This window comes from Muscardinus avellanarius (genome assembly GCF_963383645.1).
Source record: "Muscardinus avellanarius genome assembly, chromosome: 10".
Taxonomy (NCBI): Eukaryota; Metazoa; Chordata; class Mammalia; order Rodentia; family Gliridae; genus Muscardinus; species Muscardinus avellanarius.
In genome coordinates, this window is record NC_137796.1 from 40,464,652 (window position 1) to 40,474,631 (window position 9,980).

Here is a 9,980-nt window from a genome sequence, read left to right on the forward strand (position 1 = left end):
CCTGGCTTCCACATAGGGCAGAATAGAGGCCCCGAGGGGTGCGTTCAGTAGACGCGGCAAGGTAAAGAGGGCACTGGTATACCTGGCTAACCGAAGGCAGCTCCGTGGAAAGGTTGGGAACTTGTACAACACTTGGCTCAGCCTGCTAACTGTTCTGCCTCCCCTGGCAAACGCCCCGGGGAAGAAGGCAGTCCAAAATGCCACTGCGCGTGCGCAGACCGCGGACGCCCAGAGAAACTGGATTTTTTACAAGGAGGGAGCATGGAGATGGCTGAAGGGCTCCACGCCCGATGTCCAAGTGAGACACAGACCTCTCAAGCTGGGGAGGGTCCAGAACTAAGCATAGGAGAGGGAGGGAGGCCCACGGGATGAGGATCAAAGGGGATTTCCTTAGTGGAGACGGACCAGGGCTCAGAGGAGAGAGGAGCGGGCTATCTGTCTGTCTTTCTGTTCAGTGTGCAGCGCGAGTCCCTGTCGCCCATATGTGACCCAGGTGCGGACCCAGGCATGTCCTCCTACCTTCCCTCGGTGTCTGGTGTCTGAGGTTCTGCATAAAGGGCCTAATATCCACTTGGCTCTTTATGTTTTTTGTTTTCTTGAATTTGATTTCATTTTACTTTCTGTTTCGCGTGTGCTGGGTTGTCCGGAGGGTGTGTTCTACCTCCAGACTCTACTGCTAGACTTACTTGATACTTGGTTTGGAACCCTGGATGCACTGAAAGCTTCACTAATTTGCCGTGGCTGGCTTCGAACCTGTAGGATCCTGTCTCAGCCTCACCAGCGCAGGGGTTACAAGCTTGCACCAACCTGCCAGGCTCCACTTGGGGTTTAAGCCTCTGCAGCTGTGAATGCCAGGGCTTGCGGGAGGGGACGCATTCCCTCTCGCGAGAATCATACTGTCCTCGCGGCGGTTCCAGTCCTGGCTTCCACATAGGGCAGAAGAAGGCCCCGAGGGTTGCGCTCAGTAGACGTGTCAAGGTAAAGAGGACACTGGTATCCCTGGCTAACCGAAGGCAGCTCTGTGGAAAGGGAGGGAACTTGTACAAAACTTGGCTAAGCCTGCTATCTGTTCTGCCTCCCCTGGCAAACGCCCCGGAAAGGATCGCAGTCCAAAATGCCACTACCTGTGCGTGGACCACGAACTGCTGGAAAAACTGGGTTTTTTACAAGAAGGGAGCCTGGAGAGGGCTGAGGTTCCCCATGCCCGATGTCCAAGTGAGACACAGAACTCCCAAGCTTGGGAGGGTCCAGAACTGGGCACAGGAGAGGGAGGGAAGCCCTCGGGATGAGGACCAAAGGGGATTTCCTTTGTGGAGGCGGACCAGGGCTCAGAGCAGAGAGGGGCGGGCTGTCTATCTTTCAGTTCCGTGTGCAGCGCGAGTCCCTGTCGCCCATAGGTGACCCGGGTGCGGACCCAAGCATGTCCTCCTCCCTTCCCTCAGGGTCTAGTGTCTGAAGTTCTGCATAAAGGGCCTAATATCCACTTGGTGCTTTATGTTTTTTGTTTTCTTGAATTTTATTTTTTTTAGTTTCTGTTTCGTGGGTAGACCGGAGGGTGTGGTCTACCTCCAGACTCTACTTCCAGACCTACTTGATACTTGGTTTTGAACCCTGGATGCACTGAAAGCTTCACTAATTCACCGATGCTGGCTTCGAACCTGTAGGATTATGTGTCAGCCTCCCCAGCGCAGGGGTTACAATCGTGCACCACCCTGCCAGGCTCCACTTGTGGTTTAAGCCTCTGCAGCTGTGAATGCCCGGGTTTGCGGGAGGGGCCACATTCCCTCTCGTGAGAATTATACTGTCCTCGCGGCTGTTCCAGTCCTGGATTCCACATAGGGCAGAATAGAGGCCCCAAGGGGTGCGCTCAGTAGACGCGGCAAGGTAAAGAGGGCACTGGTATACCTGGCTAACCGAAGGCAGCTCCGTGGAAAGGGAGGGAACCTGTACAACACTTGCCCCAGCCTGATAACTGTTCTGCCTCCCCTGGCAAACGCCCCGGGGAGGAAGGCAGTCCAAAATGCCACTGCTCGTGCGCGGACCTCGGACCCCCGGAGAAACTGGGTTTTTTACAAGGAGGGAGCCTGGAGAGGGCTGAGGGGCTCCAGGCCTGATGTCCAAGTGAGACACTGACCGCCCAAGCTGGGGAGGGTCCAGAACTGGGCACAGGAGAGGGAGGGAGTCCCTCGGGATGAGGAACAAAGGGGATTTCCTTTGTGGAGGCAGACCAGGGCTCAGAGCAGAGAGGGGCGGGCTGTCTGTCTTTCTGTTCAGTGTGCAATGCGAGTCCCTGTTACCCATAGGTGACCCAGGTGAGGACCCAGGCATGTCCTCCTCCCTTCCCTCAGGGTCTAGTGTCTGAGGTTCTGCATAAAGGGCCTAATATCCACTTGGCGCTTTATGTTTTTTGTTTTCTTGAATTTTATTTTTTTTAGTTTCTGTTTCGCTGGTGCTGGGTAGACCGGAGGGTGTGTTCTACCTCCAGACTCTACTGCCAGACCTACTTGATACTTGATTTTGAACCCTGGATGCACTGAAAGCTTCACTAAGTCGCTGATGCTGGCTTCGAACCTGTAGGATTATGTGTCAGCCTCCGCAGCGCAGGGGTTACAAGCATGCGCCACCCTGCCAGGCTCCACTTGGGGTTTAAGACTCTGCAGCTGTGAATGCCTGGGCTTGCGGGAGGGGCCGCATTTCCTCTCGCGAGAATTATACTGTCCTCGCAGAGGTTCCAGTCCTGGCTTCCACATAGGGCAGAATAGAGGCCCCGAGGGGTGCGTTCAGTAGACGCGGCAAGGTAAAGAGGGCACTGGTATACCTGGCTAACCGAAGGCAGCTCCGTGGAAAGGTTGGGAACTTGTACAACACTTGGCTCAGCCTGCTAACTGTTCTGCCTCCCCTGGCAAACGCCCCGGGGAAGAAGGCAGTCCAAAATGCCACTGCGCGTGCGCAGACCGCGGACGCCCAGAGAAACTGGATTTTTTACAAGGAGGGAGCATGGAGATGGCTGAAGGGCTCCACGCCCGATGTCCAAGTGAGACACAGACCTCTCAAGCTGGGGAGGGTCCAGAACTAAGCATAGGAGAGGGAGGGAGGCCCACGGGATGAGGATCAAAGGGGATTTCCTTAGTGGAGACGGACCAGGGCTCAGAGGAGAGAGGAGCGGGCTATCTGTCTGTCTTTCTGTTCAGTGTGCAGCGCGAGTCCCTGTCGCCCATATGTGACCCAGGTGCGGACCCAGGCATGTCCTCCTACCTTCCCTCGGTGTCTGGTGTCTGAGGTTCTGCATAAAGGGCCTAATATCCACTTGGCTCTTTATGTTTTTTGTTTTCTTGAATTTGATTTCATTTTATTTTCTGTTTCGCGTGTGCTGGGTTGTCCGGAGGGTGTGTTCTACCTCCAGACTCTACTGCTAGACTTACTTGATACTTGGTTTGGAACCCTGGATGCACTGAAAGCTTCACTAATTTGCCGTGGCTGGCTTCGAACCTGTAGGATCCTGTCTCAGCCTCACCAGCGCAGGGGTTACAAGCTTGCACCAACCTGCCAGGCTCCACTTGGGGTTTAAGCCTCTGCAGCTGTGAATGCCAGGGCTTGCGGGAGGGGACGCATTCCCTCTCGCGAGAATCATACTGTCCTCGCGGCGGTTCCAGTCCTGGCTTCCACATAGGGCAGAAAAAGGCCCCGAGGGGTGCGCTCAGTAGACGTGTCAAGGTAAAGAGGACACTGGTATCCCTGGCTAACCGAAGGCAGCTCTGTGGAAAGGGAGGGAACTTGTACAAAACTTGGCTAAGCCTGCTATCTGTTCTGCCTCCCCTGGCAAACGCCCCGGAAAGGATCGCAGTCCAAAATGCCACTACCTGTGCGTGGACCACGAACTGCTGGAAAAACTGGGTTTTTTACAAGAAGGGAGCCTGGAGAGGGCTGAGGTTCCCCATGCCCGATGTCCAAGTGAGACACAGAACTCCCAAGCTTGGGAGGGTCCAGAACTGGGCACAGGAGAGGGAGGGAAGCCCTCGGGATGAGGACCAAAGGGGATTTCCTTTGTGGAGGCGGACCAGGGCTCAGAGCAGAGAGGGGCGGGCTGTCTATCTTTCAGTTCCGTGTGCAGCGCGAGTCCCTGTCGCCCATAGGTGACCCGGGTGCGGACCCAGGCATGTCCTCCTCCCTTTCCTCAGGGTCTAGTGTCTGAAGTTCTGCATAAAGGGCCTAATATCCACTTGGTGCTTTATGTTTTTTGTTTTCTTGAATTTTATTTTTTTTAGTTTCTGTTTCGTGGGTAGACCGGAGGGTGTGGTCTACCTCCAGACTCTACTTCCAGACCTACTTGATACTTGGTTTTGAACCCTGGATGCACTGAAAGCTTCACTAATTCACCGATGCTGGCTTCGAACCTGTAGGATTATGTGTCAGCCTCCCCAGCGCAGGGGTTACAATCGTGCACCACCCTGCCAGGCTCCACTTGTGGTTTAAGCCTCTGCAGCTGTGAATGCCCGGGTTTGCGGGAGGGGCCACATTCCCTCTCGTGAGAATTATACTGTCCTCGCGGCTGTTCCAGTCCTGGATTCCACATAGGGCAGAATAGAGGCCCCAAGGGGTGCGCTCAGTAGACGCGGCAAGGTAAAGAGGGCACTGGTATACCTGGCTAACCGAAGGCAGCTCCGTGGAAAGGGAGGGAACCTGTACAACACTTGACCCAGCCTGATAACTGTTCTGCCTCCCCTGGCAAACGCCCCGGGGAGGAAGGCAGTCCAAAATGCCACTGCTCGTGCGCGGACCGCGGACCCCCGGAGAAACTGGGTTTTTTACAAGGAGGGAGCCTGGAGAGGGCTGAGGGGCTCCAGGCCTGATGTCCAAGTGAGACACTGACCGCCCAAGCTGGGGAGGGTCCAGAACTGGGCACAGGAGAGGGAGGGAGTCCCTCGGGATGAGGAACAAAGGGGATTTCCTTTGTGGAGGCAGACCAGGGCTCAGAGCAGAGAGGGGCTGGCTGTCTGTCTTTCTGTTCAGTGTGCAATGCGAGTCCCTGTTGCCCATAGGTGACCCAGGTGCGGACCCAGGCATGTCCTCCTCCCTTCCCTCAGGGTCTAGTGTCTGAGGTTCTGCATAAAGGGCCTAATATCCACTTGGCGCTTTATGTTTTTTGTGTTCTTGAATTTTTTTTTTTTTTTTTTTTTTTTTTTTAGTTTCTGTTTCGCTGGTGCTAGTAGACCGGAGGGTGTGGTCTACCTCCAGACTCTACTTCCAGACCTACTTGATACTTGGTTTTGAACCCTGGATGCACTGAAAGCTTCACTAATTCACCGATGCTGGCTTCGAACCTGTAGGATTATGTGTCAGCCTCCCCAGCGCAGGGGTTACAATCGTGCACCACCCTGCCAGGCTCCACTTGTGGTTTAAGCCTCTGCAGCTGTGAATGCCCGGGTTTGCGGGAGGGGCCACATTCCCTCTCGTGAGAATTATACTGTCCTCGCGGCGGTTCCAGTCCTGGATTCCACATAGGGCAGAATAGAGGCCCCAAGGGGTGCGCTCAGTAGACGCGGCAAGGTAAAGAGGGCACTGGTATACCTGGCTAACCGAAGGCAGCTCCGTGGAAAGGGAGGGAACCTGTACAACACTTGACCCAGCCTGATAACTGTTCTGCCTCCCCTGGCAAACGCACTGGGGAGGAAGGCAGTCCAAAATGCCACTGCTCGTGCGCGGACCGCGGACCCCCGGAGAAACTGGGTTTTTTACAAGGAGGGAGCCTGGAGAGGGCTGAGGGGCTCCAGGCCTGATGTCCAAGTGAGACACTGACCGCCCAAGCTGGGGAGGGTCCAGAACTGGGCACAGGAGAGGGAGGGAGTCCCTCGGGATGAGGAACAAAGGGGATTTCCTTTGTGGAGGCAGACCAGGGCTCAGAGCAGAGAGGGGCGGGCTGTCTGTCTTTCTGTTCAGTGTGCAATGCGAGTCCCTGTTGCCCATAGGTGACCCAGGTGCGGACCCAGGCATGTCCTCCTCCCTTCCCTCAGGGTCTAGTGTCTGAGGTTCTGCATAAAGGGCCTAATATCCACTTGGCGCTTTATGTTTTTTGTTTTCTTGAATTTTATTTTTTTTAGTTTCTGTTTCGCTGGTGCTGGGTAGACCGGAGGGTGTGTTCTACCTCCAGACTCTACTGCCAGACCTACTTGATACTTGGTTTTGAACCCTGGATGCACTGAAAGCTTCACTAAGTCGCTGATGCTGGCTTCGAACCTGTAGGATTATGTGTCAGCCTCCGCAGCGCAGGGGTTACAAGCGTGCGCCACCCTGCCAGGCTCCACTTGGGGTTTAAGACTCTGCAGCTGTGAATGCCTGGGCTTGCGGGAGGGGCCGCATTTCCTCTCGCGAGAATTATACTGTCCTCGCAGAGGTTCCAGTCCTGGCTTCCACATAGGGCAGAATAGAGGCCCCGAGGGGTGCGTTCAGTAGACGCGGCAAGGTAAAGAGGGCACTGGTATACCTGGCTAACCGAAGGCAGCTCCGTGGAAAGGTTGGGAACTTGTACAACACTTGGCTCAGCCTGCTAACTGTTCTGCCTCCCCTGGCAAACGCCCCGGGGAAGAAGGCAGTCCAAAATGCCACTGCGCGTGCGCAGACCGCGGACGCCCAGAGAAACTGGATTTTTTACAAGGAGGGAGCATGGAGATGGCTGAAGGGCTTCACGCCCGATGTCCAAGTGAGACACAGACCTCTCAAGCTGGGGAGGGTCCAGAACTAAGCATAGGAGAGGGAGGGAGGCCCACGGGATGAGGATCAAAGGGGATTTCCTTAGTGGAGACGGACCAGGGCTCAGAGGAGAGAGGAGCGGGCTATCTGTCTGTCTTTCTGTTCAGTGTGCAGCGCGAGTCCCTGTCGCCCATATGTGACCCAGGTGCGGACCCAGGCATGTCCTCCTACCTTCCCTCGGTGTCTGGTGTCTGAGGTTCTGCATAAAGGGCCTAATATCCACTTGGCTCTTTATGTTTTTTGTTTTCTTGAATTTGATTTCATTTTATTTTCTGTTTCGCGTGTGCTGGGTTGTCCGGAGGGTGTGTTCTACCTCCAGACTCTACTGCTAGACTTACTTGATACTTGGTTTGGAACCCTGGATGCACTGAAAGCTTCACTAATTTGCCGTGGCTGGCTTCGAACCTGTAGGATCCTGTCTCAGCCTCACCAGCGCAGGGGTTACAAGCTTGCACCAACCTGCCAGGCTCCACTTGGGGTTTAAGCCTCTGCAGCTGTGAATGCCAGGGCTTGCGGGAGGGGACGCATTCCCTCTCGCGAGAATCATACTGTCCTCGCGGCGGTTCCAGTCCTGGCTTCCACATAGGGCAGAAAAAGGCCCCGAGGGGTGCGCTCAGTAGACGTGTCAAGGTAAAGAGGACACTGGTATCCCTGGCTAACCGAAGGCAGCTCTGTGGAAAGGGAGGGAACTTGTACAAAACTTGGCTAAGCCTGCTATCTGTTCTGCCTCCCCTGGCAAACGCCCCGGAAAGGATCGCAGTCCAAAATGCCACTACCTGTGCGTGGACCACGAACTGCTGGAAAAACTGGGTTTTTTACAAGAAGGGAGCCTGGAGAGGGCTGAGGTTCCCCATGCCCGATGTCCAAGTGAGACACAGAACTCCCAAGCTTGGGAGGGTCCAGAACTGGGCACAGGAGAGGGAGGGAAGCCCTCGGGATGAGGACCAAAGGGGATTTCCTTTGTGGAGGCGGACCAGGGCTCAGAGCAGAGAGGGGCGGGCTGTCTATCTTTCAGTTCCGTGTGCAGCGCGAGTCCCTGTCGCCCATAGGTGACCCGGGTGCGGACCCAGGCATGTCCTCCTCCCTTTCCTCAGGGTCTAGTGTCTGAAGTTCTGCATAAAGGGCCTAATATCCACTTGGTGCTTTATGTTTTTTGTTTTCTTGAATTTTATTTTTTTTAGTTTCTGTTTCGTGGGTAGACCGGAGGGTGTGGTCTACCTCCAGACTCTACTTCCAGACCTACTTGATACTTGGTTTTGAACCCTGGATGCACTGAAAGCTTCACTAATTCACCGATGCTGGCTTCGAACCTGTAGGATTATGTGTCAGCCTCCCCAGCGCAGGGGTTACAATCGTGCACCACCCTGCCAGGCTCCACTTGTGGTTTAAGCCTCTGCAGCTGTGAATGCCCGGGTTTGCGGGAGGGGCCACATTCCCTCTCGTGAGAATTATACTGTCCTCGCGGCTGTTCCAGTCCTGGATTCCACATAGGGCAGAATAGAGGCCCCAAGGGGTGCGCTCAGTAGACGCGGCAAGGTAAAGAGGGCACTGGTATACCTGGCTAACCGAAGGCAGCTCCGTGGAAAGGGAGGGAACCTGTACAACACTTGACCCAGCCTGATAACTGTTCTGCCTCCCCTGGCAAACGCCCCGGGGAGGAAGGCAGTCCAAAATGCCACTGCTCGTGCGCGGACCGCGGACCCCCGGAGAAACTGGGTTTTTTACAAGGAGGGAGCCTGGAGAGGGCTGAGGGGCTCCAGGCCTGATGTCCAAGTGAGACACTGACCGCCCAAGCTGGGGAGGGTCCAGAACTGGGCACAGGAGAGGGAGGGAGTCCCTCGGGATGAGGAACAAAGGGGATTTCCTTTGTGTAGGCAGACCAGGGCTCAGAGCAGAGAGGGGCGGGCTGTCTGTCTTTCTGTTCAGTGTGCAATGCGAGTCCCTGTTGCCCATAGGTGACCCAGGTGCGGACCCAGGCATGTCCTCCTCCCTTCCCTCAGGGTCTAGTGTCTGAGGTTCTGCATAAAGGGCCTAATATCCACTTGGCGCTTTATGTTTTTTGTTTTCTTGAATTTTATTTTTTTTAGTTTCTGTTTCGCTGGTGCTGGGTAGACCGGAGGGTGTGTTCTACCTCCAGACTCTACTTCCAGACCTACTTGATACTTGGTTTTGAACCCTGGATGCACTGAAAGCTTCACTAAGTCGCTGATGCTGGCTTCAAACCTGTAGGATTATGTGTCAGCCTCCGCAGCGCAGGGGTTACAAGCGTGCGCCACCCTGCCAGGCTCCACTTGGGGTTTAAGACTCTGCAGCTGTGAATGCCTGGGCTTGCGGGAGGGGCCGCATTTCCTCTCGCGAGAATTATACTGTCCTCGCAGAGGTTCCAGTCCTGGCTTCCACATAGGGCAGAATAGAGGCCCCGAGGGGTGCGTTCAGTAGACGCGGCAAGGTAAAGAGGGCACTGGTATACCTGGCTAACCGAAGGCAGCTCCGTGGAAAGGTTGGGAACTTGTACAACACTTGGCTCAGCCTGCTAACTGTTCTGCCTCCCCTGGCAAACGCCCCGGGGAAGAAGGCAGTCCAAAATGCCACTGCGCGTGCGCAGACCGCGGACGCCCAGAGAAACTGGATTTTTTACAAGGAGGGAGCATGGAGAAGGCTGAGGGGCTCCAGGCCTGATGTCCAAGTGAGACACTGACCGCCCAAGCTGGGGAGGGTCCAGAACTGGGCACAGGAGAGGGAGGGAGTCCCTCGGGATGAGGAACAAAGGGGATTTCCTTTGTGGAGGCAGACCAGGGCTCAGAGCAGAGAGGGGCGGGCTGTCTGTCTTTCTGTTCAGTGTGCAATGCGAGTCCCTGTTGCCCATAGGTGACCCAGGTGCGGACCCAGGCATGTCCTCCTCCCTTCCCTCAGGGTCTAGTGTCTGAGGTTCTGCATAAAGGGCCTAATATCCACTTGGCGCTTTATGTTTTTTGTGTTCTTGAATTTTTTTTTTTTTTTTTTTTTTTTTTTTTTTAGTTTCTGTTTCGCTGGTGCTAGTAGACCGGAGGGTGTGGTCTACCTCCAGACTCTACTTCCAGACCTACTTGATACTTGGTTTTGAACCCTGGATGCACTGAAAGCTTCACTAATTCACCGATGCTGGCTTCGAACCTGTAGGATTATGTGTCAGCCTCCCCAGCGCAGGGGTTACAATCGTGCACCACCCTGCCAGGCTCCACTTGTGGTTTAAG